Source organism: Giraffa tippelskirchi, chromosome X (genome assembly GCF_054371585.1).
Source record: "Giraffa tippelskirchi isolate mGirTip1 chromosome X, T2T-mGirTip1v1.2.pri, whole genome shotgun sequence".
Classification (NCBI taxonomy): domain Eukaryota; kingdom Metazoa; phylum Chordata; class Mammalia; order Artiodactyla; family Giraffidae; genus Giraffa; species Giraffa tippelskirchi.
The window spans coordinates 130923292-130948563 of record NC_137289.1 but is presented as its reverse complement, the minus strand read 5'-3'; the positions used below and the strand labels follow the sequence as shown (position 1 = coordinate 130948563).

General features: G+C 36.6%; 1 long non-coding RNA gene across 1 annotated transcript in view; it reads right to left on the bottom strand.

The window, feature by feature from the left end:
• LOC145535951 (uncharacterized) overlaps positions 1-25272 on the bottom strand; it is a 617716-nt gene that overhangs the window by 284973 nt on the left and 307471 nt on the right. The window contains exons 5-7 of the long non-coding RNA XR_014075550.1: positions 7850-7939; positions 2230-2359; positions 1506-1608 (exon numbers count right to left, since the gene is read on the bottom strand). This is a non-coding gene — a long non-coding RNA (uncharacterized LOC145535951). The remainder of the gene's footprint in view (positions 1-1505; positions 1609-2229; positions 2360-7849; positions 7940-25272) is intronic.

The window sequence follows — 25272 nt, the reverse complement described above, 5'->3', positions numbered from 1 at the left end:
TTTTCTCCTTTGCTTTTGGCTTCTCTTCCTTTCATAGCAATTTGTAAAGCCTCCTCAGACAGCCATTTGGCGTTTTTGCATTTCTTTTTCTTGGAGATGGTCTTGCTCCCTGTCTCCTGTACAATGTAACAAACCTCCACCCATAGTTCATCAGGCACTCTGTCTATCAGATCTAGTCCCTTAAATCTATTTCTCACTTCCACTGTATAATCATAAGGGATTGGATTTAGGTCATACCTGAATGGTCTAGTGGTTTTCCCTACTTTCTTCAATTTAAGTCTGAATTTGGCAATAAGGAGTTCATGATGTGAGCCACAGTCAGCTCCTGGTCTTATTTTTGCTGACTGTATAGAGCTTCTCCATCTTTGGCTGCAAAGAATATAATCAATCTGATTTCGGTGTTGACCATCTGGTGATGTCCATGTGTAGAGTCTTCTCTTGTGTTGTTGGAAGAGGGTGTTTGCTATGACCAGTGCGTTCTCTTGGCAAAACTCTATTAGCCTTTGCCCTGCTTCATTCTGTACTACAAGGCAGAATTTGCCTGTTACTCCAGGTGTTTCCTGACTTCCTACTTTTGCATTCCTGTCCCCTATAATGAAAAGGACATCTTTTTTGGGTGTTAGTTCTAAAAGGTATTTTAGGTCTTCATAGAACCATTGAATCTCAGCGTCTTCAGTGTTACTGGTCAGGGCATAGACTTGGATTACAGTGATATTGAATGGTTTTCCTTGGAAACGAACAGAGATCATTCTGTCGTTTTTGAGATTGCATCCAAGTACTGCATTTTGGACTCTTTTGTTGACTACGATGGCTACTCCATTTCTTCTAAGGGATTCCTGCCCACAGTAGTAGATATAATAGTCATCTGAGTTAAATTCACCCATTATAGTCCATTTTAGTTCCCTGATTCCTAGAATGTTGATGTTCACTCTTGCCATCTGTTTGACCACTTCCAATTTGCCTTGATTCATGGACCTAACATTCCAGGTTCCTATGCAATATTGCTCTTTGTAGCATCAGACTTTGCTTCTATCACCAGTCACATTCACAACTGGGTGTTGTTTTTGCTTTGGCTCCGTCCCTTCATTCTTTCTGGAGTTATTTCTCCACTGATCTCCAGTAGCATATTGGGCACCTACTGACCTGTGGAGTTCATCTTTCAGTGTCCTATCTTTTTGCCTTTTCATACTGTTCATGGGGTTCTCAAGGTAAGAATACTGCAGTGGTTTTCCACTCCCTTCTCCAGTGGACCACATTATGTCAGACCTCTCCACCATGACCTGTCCGTCTTGGGTGGCCCTACACGGCATGGCTGAGTTTCATAGAGTTAGACAAGGCTGTGGTCCATGTGATCAGATTGGCTAGTTGTCTATGATTGTGGTTTCAGTCTTTCTGCCCTCTGATGCCCTCTCTCAGCACCTACTGTCTTACTGGGGTTTCTCTTACCTTAGACGTGGGGTATCTCTTTACGGCTGTTCCAGCAAAGCGCAGCCACTGCTTCTTACCTTGGACGTGGTGTATCTCCTCACGGCCTTCTCTCCTGGCCTTGGACGTGGGGTATCTCCTCTCCGCTGCTCGGCACTCCAGTGTGATAAGTCTAAACACAGACTAAACACATAGATTCAAGTTCTAGGTTACAATTTTCTAGCTATAATGTCAGGGAGGTTTTTTTTTTGTTTGTTTTTTTTTTTACTTTTTCTCTTTTTTAAGTTTTTTTTTGTTTTTTTTTTTTTAAGTTGGGAAAATGAATGAGCCATTCACAGGGTCTTTATGTTCTCCTCAAAGTTAACAGCTTATACTTGTAAGGACAAAATGAGATAATGTAAAGGAACATTTTATGCAAAGTAATAAATGCTATAAAAATACATTTTAGTTACCACCACCACCACCACTGGTTTTTCATGAACACATAAAACAGTTGATAGCATCCTTTAGCATTTAGGTATGCCAGTGCCTGTGCTGGCAACACAATGTTACATAATGTCTTTCTATAAGAAAAAAACAAAAAACCAAAACTTTTCCTTTAAGCAATTAAAGTTAAAAGCATTGCTAAAATCCATTTACCTCAACCTTGTTGATGCATTAGTAACTGTAACAACTTTGGCATCAGTGTACCATTTAAAATATCAGGAAGACACAGACGGTCCATTACCAGAAATAAAACGTTACTGTCAGAATACCACTGCACACAGAAAACTAGTAAGACCACAGCAGATCATAAGAGCCTACCTTGGAGAAGAATCATGGAGTCCCTTGAAACTGGCTTTCTTTCCTCTTCCTTTTTTAAGGCGCTCCAGCGAATTTGCCCATCTACCTTCCAGTAAGATCCCCGGCATCTTAGCACACTTCCTTTGGTTTCCTATTTGGTGGAGAAGCATTCAGGTGTTAAGGGTTTTTCCTTAACGGACCAACATCTGCTAGTTCCAGGCTTTTCAAAGAAAGAAGCGATTTTTAAATCAATTACTCTAGAGAGCCCCAGACTCTGACTTGGTAGATGAGGCTCAGGTGTTGGTGTTTGTAAATCACCCTAGCTGATATCCATGTTACTAATATCAGGACGCTACTTTCAGTAGACAAACTTTTCTCTTATTAAAGAAGCGACCTTAAAAATAAACTTCAGGTATTTTATTGTAGGGGAGAAAAATTTGCCACCTTAAATGCGTCTCTTTAGCATGCAGGTTATTTTGAGCTGAAAACAATCAAGGCCCCAAAGACTTCTTCCAAATCGTTAATGCTCACCTAGCTGCCTAAATGAATGCAGATGGAGGACCGGTTCCAGCACAGGGAGGGAGACAGGCTTACAAATGGAGCCTTCCCTTACACATGTAAATGTCTCTTACAAAAGGGTAAATTTTATGTGGTTTTCAGAGCTTCTCATCTATCTTCTGTTTCTTAAAAATAATCAGCCTAAAATAATCCTTATGCCAAATCATCCTTATGCCCAATCCTTCTGCTCCTTTACACCTGAATTAATCAAAACTCAGAGTTAACCTTGATTTAAAAAAAAAATTAAATTGAAAAATGAATCTTCACAGCATACTGCAAAACAATATGAAGTGTTCCTGTGGTCCTCCTCCCTAGTACAAATCCTTTCCATGCCCTCCCCCCATCATTCCCATTTCAAAAAGTCCCAGCCTTTTAGGACAAAAACCCCACAAGGTTGCTAAACTTGCTTGGTAAGAATTCTGATTGACTCTGATTCAATTCAGGAAATATTTGTCCTTAAGGATCTCGAGTTGCTTTAGGGTGAGGGACAGTGAAGTATTACTTTCTGGCAGATGTTCTTTAGGACAATAAGTAATCAAAAGATCAGATTGCATCCAGGCTGAGACATGCATAAGTCACACTTCCTCAGAGGCCTCCTTCCTCCACTTTAGAGAGCTCTCATGCAATACCAAATCCATTTTGATTTTACTTGCGCAGAAGTAAAAAGGTTGACCCAAACATTCTTTCTTTGTTATGCTAACTTTACTTATAATTTTAGAATAAAATCTCTCAGACAAAATACTATTTATGTGGGGTACAGATAAATTAGGAGACTGGGATCGACATACACACTACTATTTATAAAATAGATACCCACTAAGGACCTACTGTATAGCACAGGAAATGCTACTCAATACTCTGTAATGATCTTTACGGGAATACAATCTAAAAAAAGAGTGGATGTGTATTCTTGCCTGGAGAATCCAAAGGACAGAGGAGACTGGCAGGAGGCTACAGTCCATAGGGTTGCAAAGAGTTGGACACGACTGAAGCGATTTAGCACACATGCATGTATATGTATAACTGATTCACTTTGCTGTATACCTGAAACTAACACAACACTACACTCCAATAAAAAGTAAATTTAAAAAAAACACCACATTGAGATACTACTTCACACTCACTAGAATAACTATCATATTACTTCACACACAATAGGATGGCTATAATGAAAAAATAAAAACAAATGTCAGCTGGGATGTAGAGAAACCGGGACCCTTGTACATTGCTGGTAGGAATGTAAACAGTTTGGCAATTCTTCAAAATGTTAAATGTAGAGTTACCATATGATCTAGAAGAACTGAAGATATGCTGACTCATATCTGGAGTACACTAATGTTCACAGCAGCATTATTCACAACAACCAAATGGTGGAAACAACCCAAGTGTCCCTCAACTGATGAACTGATAAACAAATGTGGTCTATCCACATAATGGAACATAATTCAGCAAGAAATAGGAATGAAGTACTGATACATGCTACAGTGGACTTCCCAGGTGACTTAGTGGTAAAGAATCTGCCTGTTAATGCAAAAGACACAAGTTTGATCCCTGAATTTGGGAAGATTCCCTGGAGTAGGAAACGGCAACCTACTCCAGTATTCTTGTCTGGAAAATTCCATTGACAGAGGAACCTGGTGGGCTACAATTCATGGGGTCGCAAAGAGTCAGATGACTGAGCATGCATGCACATGCTACAACATTGATGATCCTTGAAAACATTATACTAAGTGAAAGAAGCCAGTCACAAAAGGTCACAAATTATAATGATTCCCTTGATAGGAAATGTCCAGAAAAGGCAAACCCATAAATAGATTAGTGCTTGTCAAGGGCCTGGGGTGGGGGTGGACAGGGGAGGAAGGGAGAGTGACGATGAAAATGCTTAGGAATTAGCGAAGACTGCACAGCTTTATGAATATACTAAAACCCACTAAATTGTACACATTAAAATGATGACTATGATGGTATGGGAATTTTATCTTGATTTTTAAAAAAGATTCATGTGGATGTATAGTAGAAATCTAATCAATATTGTAAAGCAATTATCCTTCAACTAAAAATAAATTTTAAAAGATTCCAACCCACAAGTCAGAGAGTAAACATTTAACCACTATTCTGTACTACCAACTGTGTGATTATGTAGTATTTCTATACTTTATTGAATTGCTTACTCCTTTCAATTGTCTTTCTAGGTTGATGATGCCCTGTCCAGGTTTTGTAATACCTGGGATATCTCTAATGATAAATGGGTATCAGAAAATTGTCAGCTCCCAATTTTTATTCATTTAAAAATTATAAGACCCTTAAAAAATATTTGACTCATACCACAAAATATCTTTAGGAAGTACAGGAGGAAGTGGTATGACAAAAAATAAAATAATGGCAGTGCAACAACTTTGAAAAATACTATTTTGCAATTTTCTATGCACTTTGATTTTTATAATATGTATTTTACACATATGAATATATAAGTATATACATATCTCAAGTAAAAATGTATTCTTCTGCTTTTTTTACTTAGAAACTTACATTTTCATACATTTAGCATTTTTGACAGTGACCCACTGGCCAGTCAATTCAATGTAACGTAATCTGTTTAGATCTCAGTTTCTCAACCAGGGATTGAACCCAGGCCATGGCACTGAAAGCTCAGAATCCCAACCACTAGCCCACCATGGAACCCACCTCACCTCCAATTTTGAACTTTCATAAGCTAATGAAAAGTTAAGTCACCAGCACTGAACAGAGGTGATGATGATTTTTTAAATATTCTCTACCATGTTTTTCTTGTCTCCTTTGCTGGCTCCTACTCCTCTTCTAGACGTGTTCCAAGTACCGCAGTGCCTCAGAATTCAATTTTTATATTTTCATTCTACTTTTATTATCCGGATAATCTTATATAGTCACACAGCCTTAAACATATCTATACGCAGATTACCAGCAAGTGTATGACTAGAGCCCATTCCTCTCTTCTGACTTTTGGACTTCTATATCCACCAGACTATTCAATATTCGCTTGTGCCTCTACTGGAAATTTCAAGTATAAAGTATTCAAAACTGAGTTTCTCTTTTTTTTCTCCCCATACCTGCACCCCTTTCAGGTTTAAGGTTATTGCATAGTACAACTCTAGGAAGCATGTTAACATGCGTGCCATGTTGAAACCAAGCAAGACCCTGTGGAGTTCTTGAGCACAGAAGCCTTTCCGTATCCCTCATTTCTTTTTTTTTATTATTATTAATTTATTTATTTTAATTGGAGGCTAATTACTTTACAATATTGTGGTGGTTTTTGCCATACATTGACATGAATCAGCCACGGGTGTACATGTGCCCCCCATCCTGAACCCACCTCCCCCCCATCCCATCCCTCAGGGTTGTCCCACTGCACTGGCTTTGAGTGCCCTGTTTCATGCATCAAACTTGGACTGGTGATCTGTTTCATATATGGTAATATACATGTTTCAATGCTATTCTCTCAAATCATCCCACCCTCGCCTTCTCCTACAGAGCCCAAAAGTCTGTTCTTTATATCTGTGTCTTTTGCTGTCTCGCATATAGGGTCATCATTACCATCTTTCTAAATTCCACATATATGTGTTAATACTGGTGTTTTTCTTTCTGACTTACTTCACTCTGTATAATAGGCTCTAGTTTCATCCACCTCATTAGAACTGATTCAAATGTGTTCTTTTTATTAGCTGAGTAATATTCCGTTGTGTATATGTACCATAGCTTTCTTATCCATTTCTTGTTTATAGAGAATAGACTCCAGCCTCCATGCCTTCCCTGAGTTGCAAAGGGCAGATTTGAACAGCTGCTAATCAGGGAAGGGAAGGGATGCAGAAATAAGGAAGGAGAAGCCAAGAAAAACTAGTACAGCCTTGGGGCAGGTCCTGATTCCATCTCAAGGGATACACACAACAGTATAATTAAGCTCTTCAGCAGAACTAAAACTGGCACCAAATGGAAGATGTTATTATTCTTCACTCCAGAGAAGACCACCTGAAGCCAGGTTAAAGGAACCAGAGAAGTTCATCAGGAGACTACCTGAGTGAGACCAGAATAAAGAAGTGCAGGCCTTGCATACACCCTAATCTTTGTCAATAACCCTGCCCATGAACCACTGTTATAAAACACCTCACCAAATCCTCCCAGGTTGAGGCACACAGTTTTTGAGAGGCATGAACTTGCTGTGTCCCACTTTGCCTGGAAAAGCAATAAAATTACTCTTTTTCTCCTTCACTGCAAACTCTGTCTCCGAGATTCAATTTGGCACCAATGCAGAGTCTGAGTTTTTGATACCAATGTGAATGTTAATTGATAGTACAGAACAGTACAGTGCATAGCCACTCACATAGATTGCAAAGTTAGTATACCCCTGCTATTGTACAATATGGCATCTGTGTTCACCACTTCCACTGATATGAGGCTGGTCCAAGCAACCATAGATTTTTGCCTGGAATGCTGTAATAACTTCATAAAAGGCTCCCCCGAATCCATAAAATACACATCTCATCCCATCATTCTTGTGCTCAGAACGTTCTGGATTCCCATCTCAATCACAGGAACAGTCATATATTCAGCAAGGTCTAGCCCTCCTCCCATCACCCCTTTTAACTTTATCTCCTACTATTCTTCCACTTGTTCACTCTGTTCTAATCATCAGTTTCTTTCTTATTTCCTAAGTAAGCCTGTCATGATCTTGTGCTATTTCATTCTGAAATAATCTCATCCCAGACATCTGTATAGTTTCCTATCTCAGTTTAAGTCTTAATGTGACATGTGACTTTCTCAATGAGCCCTTGTTTCTCATCCTCTCTAAATTCTCAGCAACCTTTTCCCTTTATACTTATTATTACTCTCTAACATATATATTTTATTTCTTTATTTTCTCTCTTACTTCCTAGGATGTAATTTCCATGGGGGCAGATATTTTTGCCTGTTTTGGTTACTCACCTTTTCAAAGTTGGTGTTTGAAAGCCATATGTTGAGTTAAACAATGTTTACAACTTTGTAAATATAAGTCTTTCTATTGTATGCAACTGAAAGGAATCCAAAATTATATAACCATCAATTTACTAACCTGTGATAAAGTGATTTAGGAACAAAATGGGTATTCAGCTTCTCTTCACTCTCAGGAAGAATGTTATCAAAATAGCTTGAAAAACATCACCTATAAAAACAGTACACAAATACATTAGAAAGACCATTTCACCATCATACATGTTCTTCTCTATCTTCACTCATTGATTTAATTATTACACAGATGTTTTTGGTTATTTAATAAAGGGTCAAAGGAAATATAAGATGTCTATCATAAAAAGGACACAGCATATAATATGGTATAAACTTAGCTTAAATTTTATTGGGAAAACTTAACAGGGAGAAAAGCTACAGTGAACAACTCAATATTCTGGATCTGGCATAGCTAGAAGTGCTATGAAAATGATCCAAAAGAAAAAGCTCTACCCACCATGTTGCTTGGTATATTTATAGGAAAAGTACATGAGGAGAGTTTATTTAGTTAATTACATAACAATGGAAGCTTCTTTTTAAAAAAAAAAAATTGAAGTATAACTGGCTCACAATATTATATTAGTTCCAGGTTACAACATGGTAATTTGATATTTTTATACATTATAAAATGATTTTGTTTAAAGAAGCTTGTCAAATAGAAAGTCTTGGAGGAGACCTACCCTCCCCTGAGCCAGCAGTTTGGATAAATCAATAGAGCCATATAGTTTTTTTTAAAGTGGGCACCCACCAGTTTGAGAACTTGGACAAATGTGAGCCTTAGCTGAAGTTATCTTTCCATTTCACAATGGAAATTTCTGGGACTTATTACAATACATGGGATCTTAATTGACAGAGAACCTATGGTCATTTGGAAATGTTAGGTTGGTTAGTAAACATTTTTCTTTCAGTGAGAAGGCAGGAGAAGGGGACGACAGAGGATGAGATGGTTGCAAGCTCCGGGAGTTGGTGATGGACAGGGAAGCCTGGCATGCTGCAGTCCATGGGGTCGCAATGAGTCAGACACAACCTAGCAACTTAACTGAACTGACTGAAGGTGATAGCAAGTTACCCAGTTCTCCTGCGTCTCTCCCATGTATACACATTCTTTAAAAGTTTTATTTCTCCTGTTAATTTATCTCATGTTAATTTAATTCTTAGATCAGCCACAAGAACCTAGAAGGGTACAGGGAATCTTTTTTCCTCCTCAACAACGCTCACTCAGAATATCAGCAATAACATTATAGGATACAGAGACATTATCACATTGCTTCATATCTAAGGATAATTGGGTAGCAGGCCAGTGTTAATCTTTTAATTAATGACACATTAGGTGATACAGGAAAATCCCTCTAATAAATGTATGGAGATGGTGGGATAAGCTGAGTTACAAGGCAGTTGCTGATAGGATACTTGTATATTACTGTATATATTTGGACTTCCTAATTAAAGGCTATTCATATGATATGCAAATAATATATTCCAAGAGTAAGTATACAATAGAAATGCAAAATGATGAAGCAATTTCCTATTAAATTGACCAGAAATTGATGTAGGTGCTTTCATTTGCTCTATTCAGTATTAAAATCTTGACTTTTTTTGTGATTGATTTGTTTTAAGGTTAATTATTCCATACACAGCAGGTATTCAATAAATAATGTTGACTGACAGATGGTTAAATGTTAGAATGTGTTTCATCCTTACAGGCAAATAGACACCTGGTGATTGATCATGGCCAAATATTCTTTAAAATACATTTTGTGCATGTTTCAGAATAATTATTTGCCAAGTTTAATTCTGAATTTAGAATGGTTTATAACTATCATTAATTAGTCTGATTTAGTTTTTATTATGGGGTTGAATCCAAACTGGTTAAAATGCTTTAGTGCCACACTATTTACTGTTTAAAATTCTATTTTTAAAACTTGTAAAGATATACAAGGTATTTTTTCTTCTGCTATTGTTGTAGTAAATTCCAGGAGAGTTAACTCTAAAAAGACTGCTACTTAATTATTAATGAGAAAATCAGCAGATTCTCTGTTTTTTTTAACTCATGAAGCTGAGATAAAGTATATGAAGTCCATTTCCTCGCAAGGTAAGCTGGTGTTTGATAACTTTAACCATGATTTTTCCCAACATGGCAATAACTCTCTCAGGATCCTACTCTTTAAAGCACCAGGAACCTATTAACTCCATATTGTGAAGATAATTCATGTGCACGTAAATGTCCTCATTTAAATGATTCACTTCATTTTTTCCAGTATGTGGAGTTCAGAGGAACTATGTTCTTTGGAAATAAATTCATGCCAGAACCCCAGGCATGGTTATCCAGTGAACAAAAATATTGGACAGAAAAGGTTAACATAGGTGACTTATTTTTTACAATATTCAATGGCCTCTTTTATTCAGACATTTTCACAATTTACATTTGGGTGCTTGGAGGTAAAAACTACATCAAGATAATATTTTAAACCACTGATTTAATAATATTTTATTTGAGTAAAAACTTCTCAAATTAAATGGTCAGGTCAGCTTCCAAACTGACATTAGTATAATACTATTAAAACAAAGCATAGAAAATTAGGTAAAATAATCAAAAGGCTACACTTGTGATGTGGAAAACAGTAATATGTAAATAACGTGTCAGTAATACTTACATGGTGATGTTCTGAATATCATTGCAAGAGTATTTGTTAAGACAACATGTGATACACTCTGGTACATTCTTGCCCCCCCATAAACTAATGACACATGTTGTTGTTCCAAAGACAATTAACTAAAACTTTCCCTGAAATTCCCTTTCAAGACACCAGATGGTGCTCTGAATTATGAATTGGTTCTAAATAAAGAATTCTTTGGAAATGCTAGAGAATAATAGCAACAAAGAAAAATTTTAGATGATCTAGCCACTACTCTCCTCCTACCCCCACATTTAACAAGTGAATAATTTCTAAAAAGTTAAAATCAAGGTGATATTACCAATGTCCTCCAGCTTTCTAATGACCATCTGGGCAGGAATCCAATGATCCTGATACCCAGTTGTTTGAATTAGTTTTCATTATTTTGTGTTAAAGATCCTGTTTCTGCACTCACTGCTACAGGGGACTGTTTATACAATATGTAATAGGAAATTGCACTATGTAGATATCTGTGTGCACATGTGTGTCTGTGTCGAACTAAAAAAAAAAAAAAAACTCAGGTGATTTTCTTCCATCATTATATCAACCTCATGTTAATCATTTCAACAATATTTAAAATAAAAAGCTCATATCATCTGAAAAGATTTTTTTTTTTTTACTAAGTCGTACTACATAAATAACTTCATTTTCAGGTAATATTATTTTGTAGAATTCTACTTCCCAAAAGAATTTAGCTAGAATGTGTAAATCATTTATTCCATGTTTACTGATAAATACATGATACTTTAAAAAATATTTCCAGTAAGAACTTAGGAATCGTCATGCAAGGTTTGTACTATTCTGTGTACCACCAAAACTCTATGCTGTCTCAATGAACACATCTAGTAGGGATCTTAGAGGAAATATTATGAGAGGAGACATGATTCCTCCCCAATGTCATTTTAATGTAGTTTTAAACATACTAGCTCACCATTCTCTAATAATTGGTCTTTCTTACCAAGGATCTTAAGAAATAGGATCCTTAGCACAAAATAATGAAAACTAATTCAAACAATGGACTTATCAATGATTTTTGGTTTGTTGTTCTTTTCATTTGCTTGTTTTCTCATCTGCAAGGCCTCTTGTAATATTAGAGAAAGCTCTCACAGCGATTTTTCAAAAAGATGATGGGTTAGTTTTTCTCAGTCACAAGCCTTAGGAAGTATCTATCTAGCATAAGCAAAAATTTGAAAGACAGTAGAAGAGGGTCACAAATCAATGAATAAAACCAAATGATATATTATGAAGTATAGGCAGGGAGACCCAGTTCCAAGGAGGGTTGTAAGAAGGAAGTGAGGAATCTGGGGTCTAGGAATCCTGTGTTTGCAGGCTGGTATTTTTGAATGTAAAAGCATGAGTGAATTGAATTAAATTAGAATGTAATGACATGTATCCTTAATTAAAATTATGATATTCATTTTCATCTACTCTTTATCATGGCATCATCAATTCCCTATAGATAAAATATTTAATAATTTTCTGTAATTTATCAGATGTTGCATCTCTTTCATCTCACTGTATCAATGAGTTCGTAAAATACATAACATGTCATTGATTGAACAAAAATAGTACACAAATGTGAAGGGGGCTTGAATAGACATTTTTCCAAAGATGTAAATGACCTATGGGCACATAAAATGATGTTCAACATCACTAATCTGGGAAATGTAAATAAAACCACAGCGAGATATCACCTCACACCTGTTAGAATGGCCAATATCAAAAAGAACAAATAAGTGTTGGTGAGAATGTGGAGAAAATGCACTGTTGGTGGGAATATAAACTGGTGCAGCCACTATGGAAATTAGTATGGAGATTCCTCAAAAAATTAAAAATAGAACTATCATGATTCAACAGCTTCACTCTTGAATATTTACACAAAGGAAAAAAAAAAACACTAGTTAGAAAAAATAGGGACTTCTCTGGTTGTCCAGTGGCTAAGACTCTGCACTCCCAATGCAGGGGCCCCGGGTTCTATCCTTAGTCACTGATCCCACATGCTGCACCTAAAGGTTCGTTCACGTGCTGCAATCTTTTAGCATGCTAAAAGATTCTGCATGCTGCAACTAAAGAACCCACATGCCACAACACAGACAGAAAATCCTGTGTGCCACAACTAAGACCCAGCTCAGGCAAATAAATAAATAAATATTTAAAAATAAAACAAAAAATATATTCACTCCTATGTTCAGTTCAGTTCAGTTCAGTCGCTCAGTCGTGTCCAACTCTTTGCGACCCCATGGACTGCAGCACACCAGGCCTCCCTGTCCATCACCAACTCCCAGAGTTTACTCAAACTCATGTCCACTGAGTCAGTGATGCCATCCAACCATCTCATCCTCTGTCGTCACCTTCTCCTCCTGCCTTCAATCTTTCCCAGCATCAGGGTCTTTCCAAATGAGTCAGCTCTTAGCATCAGGTGGTCAAACAAAGTATTGGAGTTTCAGCTTCAGCATCAGTCCTTCCAATGAATATTCAGGACTGATCTCCTTTAGGATGGACTGGTTGGATCTCCGTGCAGTCCAAGGGACTCTCAAGAGTCTTCTCCAACACCACAGTTCAAAAGCATCAGTTCTTTAGTGCTCAGCTTTCTTTATAGTCCAACTCTCACACCCATACATGACTACTGGAAAAACCAGAGCTTTGACTAAACGGACCTTGGTTGGCAAAGTAATATCTCTGCTTTTTAATATGCTGTCTAGGATGGTCATAACTTTTCTTCCGAGGAGCAAGCGTCTTTTAATTTCATGGCTGCAGTCACCATCTACAGTGATTTGCATCATTATCTAAAACAGCCAAGATATGGAAGGAATCTATGTGCCCACCAATAGATGAATGGATAAAGAAGATTTGGTATATGTATATCTCACTGTATATACTTTGGGGCTTCCCTGAAGGCTCAGATGGCAAAGAATCTGCCTGCAGTGCAGGAGATCTGGCTTTGATCCTGGATCGGGAAGATCCCATGGAGGAGGAAATGGCTACTCACTCCAGTATTCTCGCCTGGAGAATCCCATGGACAGAGGTGCCTGGTGGGCTACAGTCCGTGGGGTCGTATACTTTACTCAACCATAAAGAAGAATCAAATCTTCCCATTTTCAACAACGTGGATGGACCCAGAGGGTACAACTGTAGTGAAATAAGTCAGACAGAGAAAGACAAATACTGTATGCTTTCACTTGTATGCAGAATATAAAACATAAAGCAAATGAACAAATATATCCAAAAAGAAACAGAGTATAGATACAGAGAACAATCAGGTGGTTGCCAGAGGGGTTGGAGGTTGAGGGGCCTGAAAAATATAGATGAGAGGGATTAAAAGATACAAACTTCCAGTTGCAAAATAAGTGAGTTAAGGGTATGAAATGTACAGCATGGGGAATATAGTTAGTAACTGTGTAATATCTTAGTATACTGACATATTTTAACTATATTTTTAGTGGTAATCATTTTGAAATGTATAAAAGTATTGATCACCATGTTGTGTGTAACAGGAACTAACATAGTGTTGTAGGTCAATTATACTTCAAAAAAACCAAACTCATAGGAAAAGAGATGAGATTTGTGGCTTCCAGTGGCAGGGTGGTGGGGGGTGGGGGAATTGGATGAAATTGGTCAAAAGGTACAAACTCCTACTATAAGATAAATAAATATGAGGGACATGATGTACAACATGATAAATACAATTAACATTGCTATATTTTTCATATAAGAGCTGCTAAGAGAGTAAATCCTTAGGGTCCTCATCATAAGGAAAATTTTTTGTTATTTTCTATCTATATGAGATGGATGTTCACTAAACTTATTTGGTAATTTTTTCATACTATACACAAGTCAAATCATTATGCTGTACACCTTAGACTTATACAGTGCTATATGCCAATTATATCTCAATAAAACTAAAAGAAGAAAAAAAGAAATCATACACACGCATTGACAACTTTGCAAGGCAGAACACACATGTATTGCAACAGTCCTTATAGATTGCCTATGACTATGAGCTTACATTGAAACACTTGTTTTGAAAGTAACTCATTTAGCATCACATTAATAGTCATATTATAAAAAGGATGATGTACAAATAATTTTCAGTGAAGGGCATTCTTGTGTCATTAGGGAAATGCTCTTTCTAAGTGTCAAACCATTATAGTTAGAAGCTGTCACGAAGAAGGTAGCCATCTGTCATTATTTATTGTCGAAAGGAACATTTGTTGACATTGCTTAAGTGAACTCTTTTAGCATTTCTCACTCTTGTTTAGTCATTATGTCTACAATTGGCCATTTGCATAAAAGCCCACTGGCATAAGTCTAACAAAATTTTAAAATTAGATTTTATTTCATGCACTGTTTGAATTTCTTTTAATAAAAAAAGGAAGCAAGAGCTACCCAAAGTAGTTTTTCTCTTTGGGAATATTGCCTAGTTTATGACCATGAATATGAGTAGATGACAAGTCAATAAGTTTTACCATGTGCAGCTTCTAAAATCCATCACTAAATCTGAGTAAACTCGGTGTGTATCATTTCAGGATATAGTGCCAACAAGAACTATTCTATTTTAGGAATAATACTAGCAACTAGAGAAAGGGGGGATATATGATCATAAATACAACCTTAACTTGAACATAGAAAAGAGAACATTTAGGATGACTACAAAATATTCAATTTTTTTTTTTTTTTAATTACAGGATCCAAAATGGTTCATTTCTTTGCCCTGAGTACTTCTGTCTTTTTTCATTTGGAAGTCTTTTTCCTTTCATTCTATTCATCTTCTCCTAATTTTATATCCTTAAGATAAATTTTAGAAATATAACAAATTGTCTGTTAAATAGTTGGCCTTGTCAAACTGATAGGCAGGAAGGGGGAAAAATTGCTCACTGCTAAAGTTCTACTTACTTATTAATGACAGGGTAGGTTACTATATTCTCTGTGTATGAATTACTTCACCCAAGGTGGAGAGCCTGGCAGAAAAAAATGGGATGAAAGATAGGCTTTCAAAACGCCACTTAAAAAACCCATGACTCAGATTCCATTTGTTCGAGAAATGGTTTTGAAATGTTTAACTTTTATTTTACAAAGAGCTTGGAGGGAGACAAAATTGGAAAACGAGTAAGCATCTTTTCTAGGGTTCTACATGGAACATTACTGGGAAATCTGTTCCCTTATTCATTACCTGTGAGATCTGGGGCAAGACATTTCATATTCCCGAACCTTCATATTCTAATCTAAAAAGGAGTTAAAAATTATTACTCAGTAATGTTATCTTGAGGATAAGCTATATTAAGTATTTAGAGTAGCTCATACAGTTGGAACTAAATAATTGGTATATATTTATATTTATTTATAGTGATATAAATATTGCGTGTTCAGAAAAATTGCAGTTATCCAATGGACAATATTGTATATAGTCAACAGTTTGTATTTAGTTTTGTTCTCTTTGTTATGAAGCTTATATTTTATGAACTACAAGAAGAGTTTATATACATTATATTCATCTTTAGGCTTCCCTGGTGGCTCAGAAGGTCAAGAATCTGCCTGCAATGCAGGAGACCTGGGTTCAATCCCTGGCTATGGAAGATCCCCTGGAGAAGGGAATGGCTACCCAATCCGGTATTCTTGCCTGGAGAATTCCATGGACAGGGGAACCTGGCGGGCTACAGTCCATGGGGTCACAAAAAGTCAGAAACAACTGAGCAATGAAGCACATATTCATCTTTATGCTTTGTGCTGTGCTGTGCTTAGTCACTCAGCTGTGTCCAACTCTTTCTGACTCCATGGACTGTAGCCCACCAGGCTCCTCTATCCATGGGATTTCCAGGCAAGAATACTGGAGTGGGTAGCCATTCCCTTCTCCAGGGGATCTTTAAGACACAGGGATGGAACCCATATCTCCCACATTGCAGGTGGATTCTTTACTACCTGAGTCATCAGGAACCCCAAGAAGACTGGAGTGAGTAGCTGCTCTTTTCTCCAGGAGAAATTCCCAACCCAGGAATTGAACTGGGGTATCCTGCATTGCAGGTGGATTATTTACCAGCTGAGCTACCAGGGAAGCCCATTATGCTTTGTGATTGATTTTATATTTGCATAACCATTTTTGCTAATTTACCAATTACCATATATTTAGGGAACACTCCCAGTTTCTATTTAACTTATATGCAGAATACATCATGCAAAATGCTGGGTTGGATGAAGCACAAGCTGGAATCAAGATTGCCGGGAGAAAATATCAATAACCTCAGATATGCAGATGACACCACCCTTATGGCAGAAAGTGAAGAAGAACTAAAGAGCCTCTTGATAAAAGTGAAAGAGGAGAGTGAAAAAGTTGGCTGAAAATTGAACATTCAGAAAACTAAGATCATGGCATCTGGTCCCATCACTTCATGGCAAATAGATGGGGAAACAGTGGAAACAGTGAGAGACTTTATTTTGGGGGACTCCAAAATCACTGCAGATGGTGACTGCAGCCATGAAATTAAAAGACGCTTGCTCCTTGGAAGAAAAGCTATGACCAACCTAGACAGCATACTGAAAAGCAGAGACATTACTTTGTCAACGAAGGTCTGTCTAGTCAAAGCTATGGTTATTCCAGTGGTCATGTATGGATGTGAGAGTTGAACCATAAAGAAAGCTGAGCGTTGAAGAATTGATGCTTTTGAACTGTGGTGTTGGAAAAGACTCTTGAGAGTCCTTTGGACTGCACGGAGATCCAACCAGTCCATCCTAAAGGAGATCAGTCCTGAATATTCATTGGAAGGACTGATGCTGAAGCTGAAACTCCAGTACTTTGTTTGGCCACCTGATGCGAAGAGCTGACTCATTTGAAAAGACCCTGATGCTGGGAAAGATTGAAGGCAGGAGGAGTAGGGGACGACAGAGGATGAGATGGTGGGATGGCATTGCCGACTTGATGGACATGAGTTTTAGCAAGCTCCAGGAGTTGGTGATGGACAGGAAAAGCCTTGGATGCTGCAGTCCATGGATCGCAAACAGCTGGACATGACTGAGCAACTGAACTGAACTGAACCCAGCTTCTAACGCTGCCCTCCTCGGGCACAGGGTGCAGGACTTAACAAACCATCAATCACTGGTGAGTCTTCTCCTGTTCACATCAGCATGACAGATGTCAGATAACCTCCCTTCCCTCTCACCCAAAAAATGTACATGAGAGAAAAAACCCAGGTAGACTCTAAGTGGTCTCCCAACATCCACTACAAATCCTGACTAATCACTATTTTCCGACGCAGACAAGATTATCAGATTTTGTCACCTACCTGTTTCTACCCCTTCAGTGGTTCTTACTGATTTTAGGGACAAGAGCAAACCTTGAGGCCAAGACTCTACTTGTCTTCTCACTGACAAAAGGCCAGCCATAATGTATGTACTTTTTCCCATTCCTCAAAAATCTTCATGCTCCCTGCTGCCATAATGATTTTTTTCTCATGCTAGTCCCTCTAATTGAAATACTCTTTTAAGTTTCTCCTCATTTAGCTCACTCATATTCATCTGATACTGACTATTTCCCCCAGTGAATCCATCACAGATCATCTACTACACTCAAGTCCAGAACCTTTCCCTCTCACAGGATCACATTTCTTTCCTTCAGCGAAAAAGACATAACAATTAGGTCTGGAACTTCCCTGGTGATCCAGTGGCTAAAACTCCATGCATCCAATGCAGGGGGCCCAGGTTCAATCCCTGGTCACGGAACTAGATCCCACATGCTGCAACTAAGATCTGGCATGTGGCTAAATAAATAAATATTTTTTAAAACAAAACAGAAAAAAATGATTAAGCTTCCATTAAATATGATATGTGTGTATGGAGTTTAAATTTTCCAGATATTAAAAATTTCAGATAGGAGCCCTATAGCCGGGATAGTACATCAAGATGAATGTGGATTATTTAAGTAGACAGCAATCAGCATCTCTCCTGCTTCTGAAAACAAAATCTATTCTTAAGAACACTTCTGTTACTATACCACCCAGCAATGCTATCCCTAGGTATCTGTCCAAGGTAAATGAAAGCATATTCCACACAAAGATTTGTACAATAATTTTCACAGAAGCTTTATTCCTAATGGCCCCAAACTGGGAACAATTAAATGGCCATCAACTAGTGAATGGAAACAACAGCGGCATATCATTATGACAGGGTACTTTTCAGCAAGAAAAGGGAGTGAAATATTGATACATGCAACAATGTGGCTGAAGTTCAAAAACATTACACAAAGTCAAAAAAATCCAAACATAAGAGACTATATATTGCAAGATTCCATTTATATGACATGTCCAGAGAAGGCAGATTTATAGAAACAGAAAGTAGATTAGTAGTCACCTGGGTCTAGGCATGATAATGAAGATTAACTATAAATGGGCATGAGGAAATCTTATTTGAAGGATTAAATTGTTCTAAAACTTGTCTGTGGTGATGGTCGCATCATTCAGTAAAGTTACTAAAAGTCACTGAATAGTTACAAATATGAAAACTTGAAGTTAGGGGGAAAATAATGAGAGTAATGCAATGCATGTAAAGCATTTTGCACAACATCAGGCATAGAGTATAAAGGTCATTAAACCTTGACTAAAGGTATTTTTAAAAAACAATTCCACTGTTCATATGCGTATACCAGCTTTGCCACTAAATGTCAAGATCTGGTGAAAATAAATGTTCGTTCTTCAAAGCTGACTTTGTCTCTGTGTAATTACTCCTTATAAATGTGTTCCTTTAAACCACAGCTGTAGGAGAAATAAAGAATTAGCCACTGTGATTGTCTTGGAGAGAAAGCAATACATGTCTTCAGTTAACCATAATACAAAACTGTATATATTGTTTCTTTTTTAAAAAAAAATTGCAAGGGAAATATAGTAGATTTACAATATCATGTTAGTTTCAGGTGTACCACAATATGAGATATATATCTATATCTATATATATATCTCATATCTATATTTATTCCTTTTCAATTTTTTTCCCTTATCTGTTATTACAAAATATTGAGTAGAGTTCCCTGTGTTATACAGTAGGTCCTTGTTGATTATCTATTTGATATATATATATCATTGTGTATAAGTTAATCCTAACCTTCTAATTTTCCCTCCCCCACTCCTCTTTCCTCTAAGGTGGAAAAAAACAACTGTAAGTTTGTTTTCTTTGCCTATGAGTCTATTTCTGTTTACAAAACAGTATTTGATTGACACCAGGATCGTGGTTATGCTGTTTATTAACAATTTTTACTTATTAAATACACCAGCTAAGACTAAACTGAAGCAATACTATAATTGAACTAAGCCCTCTAATATATACATACCCATGTACTCACATTAATTCACTCAAACATATACAACTCTGCTCACTCATTAACCATATGCATGACCTTCTCAATAAAATCTTTCACAATTATCAATGACTCTAACACCAATGAAGATAATTCTTAAACAAACCTTGCTTCTCAGTTTCAGGATTTTCCTTCCTTCCGTGAGTTTTCCCTAAGCCACCAATCCACGATCACACACTAACATAGTCATTACTAATATATGCTTGCTCATCCTTCAATAATATGAGCTTCAAACATCTCACTCTCTAAAGATTATTTCCTCCAGTACCCTGACTGCATGATTTTTTTGAACTTGTGAGAACCAATAATCTATTAATGTTACCAGATTTTTATATGCTTCCCACTCTTCTAAGTCAGCTATAATAACCTTGCTTTCAACCTTACCCAGTTTAGATTCCACAGTACAGTCTTATGGTAACTGCCTTACATGCCCCCTCAATTTAATCCTCTCTGACTTCCCCTCCACCCCCAATTATACTTGCCTGAAATCTTGAGTCGAAACAGCTTGAGATAGGACCTGAAATATGATAATGTTGATGGGGGTTTGGAATGGACTGGAAGTTATCACTAAAATAAGTAGATGAGTTAAGATTACAGTACCACAATACCTGACTCATCTGCTACAGTGATTGGGAAATAGTATTTGAGATGGGTTGAAAAAAATCAAACACAGAGAAGACCCAACTTTCTAAAATATTTTTTAATTCTGTCATATATAATTTAATGTATATGTTAAACTTAAAAGATATTTATTTTCATGGAGAGTCACTTGAGAAATACGAACACATTTCTAAGAGTCACCAAATCAAGGATAGAAACCTAAATTTAGTCTCCAATGTACACTGTTGAAGAACACAGTATTATAATCATTTTGATTTCTACTTGCTTCCCCCCAGGGGTAAGAAAATACTGGTTTCAATTCCAACTGGTTTCAAGTGTATTATATGAAATAGTGTCAGTACAGTTACCATGTAAGTATTTTCCTAAAATCTGAGAACCTGGCTAAATATATTTGTTTCTTGACATCTAGTATAAAGCCAACTATGAGTGAGTTCCATCTGCTTTAGGCTTTTGCCGCATAATGAATGTCATTTAGTGACAGCTTAATTCTGTTGTGCTGATTATCTCAAACCTGAATTTTATGGCAATACAGACAGGCTCTCTCATTTACCTTTATATGCCCAGTAGAATGTATAATTACAGTTGGGATTAGCCTAATCCATTCTCTACCTAATGAGCTGAACTAATATTAAACCCAAAATGGAAAGAAATTCAGCATATTTTAACTCTTCTTCACTCTGACATGATTTTCTTTTTATAGCTTCACTTAGCTTGATCCATTGCCACCCTCCCTTTCATTCTGGCACACATTCCAAATTAATTCATTTCATAATTTCATGAGTTGAAGTCAATGGCATTTGACCTGGAAATAAAAATGTTATGATTATTAAACCACAAGAAGGCAACTGGCAATTTGAATTTCTGTATTTGCACTATAATGCACATGTAGAGAGAACATTTGGATAACAATGATTTATCTGTAGATGAAACAGTTTCTCTAAAGGAGATTGGATTTAAAAAGCCTGAGATGGTTGAAATAGATTACCTTTATTATTGACATCAAACACAAAGTATTATTCTATGAATTCCATAGTAAAATCATATAATAAAGAATAAATAGATAATGTACTTAAAATGAGTCTCTCTTATTTCTGGTGCACCCACCTCTTACAAAATATGGTTCTGATAAGTTAAAAGAAAATCAGAAATTGGTCACTTAGAAAGCATCCAAGTTTTAGAAACAAACCAATTAATGTTTATCTAAAGAACATGTATATAACATGTAAAGTGATCATCTAAGCATGGAACAAATGACACTAAAACATATAATAGTTCCTGTTTTAAATAAGTTCTGAGCTAGTTGTTCATATAATAGATATAGATACTTCAAGGTAATTATAATGGAAAATGCAGAACACTTGAACAGACAAAATATTATATCATAAATGAATAGCCAATACATTCAGCTAGATTTAAAGATAGATTTAACTACAGAGAAATAAATATTAGGATTTCCCTGGTGGTCCAGTGGTTAAGAATCCACCTGCCAATGCAGGGGTCGCAGGTTTGATTCCTGCTCTGGGAAGATTCCACATGGGACTGGGCAACTACTCCCAGGCTCCACCACTACTGAAGCCCAAACACCACAACTACTGAAGCTCATGCATCACAACTTGAAGCCTGTGCCCCTAGACTCGTGCTCTGCAACAAGAGAAGCCACCTCAATGAGAAGCCCATGCATGGCAACTAGAGAGTAGCCCCCAGTTCCCTGCAACTGGAGAAAGCCCATGCACAGCAACGAAGACCTAGTACAGCCATAAATAATAAATAAAATTTTCTAAAATGTTAAAATAAATAAATAAATACTACTCACTATTGTTTCATTTCAGGTAATAATGTTTGAGTAGCTTCTTTTCAGAATCACCTTCCTGCAGAAAACCATTATCAACTCTGGTGTAAAAACTACTTGAAGGCACTAAAGAACGGCCAGAATTAAATAAAACCTGGAGGAAAGGGAAGTGCTTTGAGTAAAATTCCTGAGTAATAATAGTTGCCTGAGGGCACTTTCCAGTTTCTCTGAGGCCGCCAGAAGGAAAGGAGTGGTACTGGCTATAGGAAGAGTTTGTCCTGTACTGAAACAGCTGAAAAATGATGGGCAAGTCTGGAAGGAGGGAGCCAAAGAAGGGACAGTCCTCAAATATACAGATAAATTTTGCTTATACTCTTGGATAGTCCCTGAATGTGGCATAAGTTGGAAAGTATGCAATAGCTGGAAGGTTGAACAAACTCAACAGTTTCAACTGCTGCCCATCATGGAGTTAGGGCTTATGGTGAGGTCCTGGCAGGTACAGACTTGGGATTCAATTGATTCAAGTTAACTTTTAGCTAGAACAAGAGAAAGTGATCAGAATCTCTACAGTATCTCATCCACAATATACACTATATAACAAAATTTTGCTCATTATGTGAGAAATAGGACTCAAGAGAAAAAGTCCAAAATGTACCAAAAACTGACAGCTAACATTATACTTATTTAGGAAATATGGAATGCTTTTCCCCTAAGATTGAGAAGAAGACAGTCTACTCTCTATGCTATCTGAACTGAAGTTACTAGTTAGTGGAGGAAAATAAAAAAAGAAATAACATAAAGACCAGAAAAGAAGTAAAATTATATTTATTCACAGATGACACGATTATGTAGAAAACCTTAAGGAATTCATTTAAAAACTTCAAAATATAAGTGATTTTAACAAGGTCATGGGATAGAAGATTGATATGCAAATATAATTTGTACTTTTATACACTAGCAATAAAAAAGAAAAACATACATTTATAATAACCTGGAAATACTTAATATTGTGATAAAGGAATGTAATAAAAGATATTCAAGATCTTAACCATAAAAACAACAAAACATTGAGAAGAAAACATAATGAAGATTTGAATAAATGATGAAATACCTTGTCTATGGGATTTGAAGAGACTTGATATTGTCAACTTGTCAATTCTCTCCCAATTGACAAATAGATTAAATTTAATCTGAATAATAATCCAAGCAGGACATTTTACATAAGCTAATGTATTGAATCTAAAATGTATATGAAGATAGAGAGGATATAATATAAACTTTAAAAAGTAAAACTACACTGGAGGACTTTTACTACCTGACTTACTGACCAATATAAACTTAGGGTAATCATTGCATAATGAAAGACAATAGTTCAATGCAACAGAACAGAGAGTGTGGAAATAGACCCTCATTTATACAGATAAATGATATGTGACCAAGGCATTCATATGTACACATGTGCATGTGTGCATGCACACACATACATACATATCAATACAAAAAGTAAAGTCTTTTCAACAATGTTGGAATAACATCTATATGGAAACTAAATACACCCTGTTCTTTATCTAACAACCTCTACAAAAAGTAATACAAGAGCACAGACCTAACTATAAAAAAGTTAAATAAAACTTCATAAATAAAATGGCTTCCCAGGTGGTTCAGTGGTAAAGAATCGCTTGCCGATGCAGGAGATAAGGGTTCAATCCCTGGGTTGGGAAGATCTCCTGGAGCAGGAAATGTCAACCCACTCCAGTATTTTTACCTGGAAAATTTCATGGACAGAGGAGCCTGGCAGGCTACAGTCTATGGGGTCACAACAAGCTGGACACAACCTAGTGATTGAGCATGCACACACATAAAGAAAACATAGGAGAATTATCTTCACTAACTTGGAGTAGGCAAAGCTTTCTTAGCAAAGACACAGAAAAACAACACCCCACAATAGATTAAAAAAATATACTTTAGCTTTCAACAAAATTACAAATTTTGTTCATCAATATACAATTAAGAAAATTAATTGGTAAATCACATTCCTGGAGAAATTATTTGCAAATTGCATGTGTGACAAAGTATTGGTGTTCAGAGTATACAAAGTGTACATATGAAAGAAAGTTTTCTGGCTTTTAGTACCAGAGAATTCCCTCAAATGTTAATAAAAACATATAATATATCTAATTTTTTGAGAATCCTCCATACTGTTTTCCAAAGTTGCTGAACCAGTTTACATTCCCACCAACAATGCACAAGGATTCTCTTCTCCACGTCCTTGACAACATTTACCTTGTCTTGTTTTCATTAAATTTTTCTTTTTTATTGAGGCGTACTTGACTTGCAGTATATATAACTTTCAGGTATACAACATAGTGACTCGCAATTTTTAAGGATTATACTCCACTTATCGTTGTTATAAAATACTGGCTATGTTTCCTGTGCTATATCCTTGTGGCTTATTTTATACATAGTAGTAGTTTGTACCTCTTAAGATTACCTCATCTTGCCCCTCCTCCTTCCCCCTTCTAAATCATAACCACTAGTTTGTATTCTGTATCTGTGAGTCTGTTTCTTTTTTGTTATATTCATCCAGCATGTTTTCCTTCTGTTGTTTTTTTGGCCATGCCCGTGGTTTATGAGATCTTAGTTCCCCAACCAGGGATTAAACCCAGGCCCTCAGCAGTTCAATTGTGCAGTCCTAATCACTGGACTATCAGGGAATTCTCTTTTTTTGGTTATATTCAATAGTTAATTTTATTTTTTAGATTTCACTTATAAGTGATAACATACAGTATTTGGCTTTGACTTATTTCACTTAGCATAATACTCTCCAAGTTCAATCTCTTGTCTTAATAATGGCCATTCTAACAGGTGTGAGGTGACATCTCATTGTGGTTTTGATTTTCATTTCCCTGATTATTAGTGATGTTGAGAATCTTTTCATGTACCCATTGGCCATTTTGATGTCTTCTTTGGAAAAATGTCTATTCAGTCCCTCTACTCATTTTTTAGTTGGATTTTTGGGGTTTTGTTATTGAGTTGTGTGAGGTCTTTATACATGTTGAATATCAATC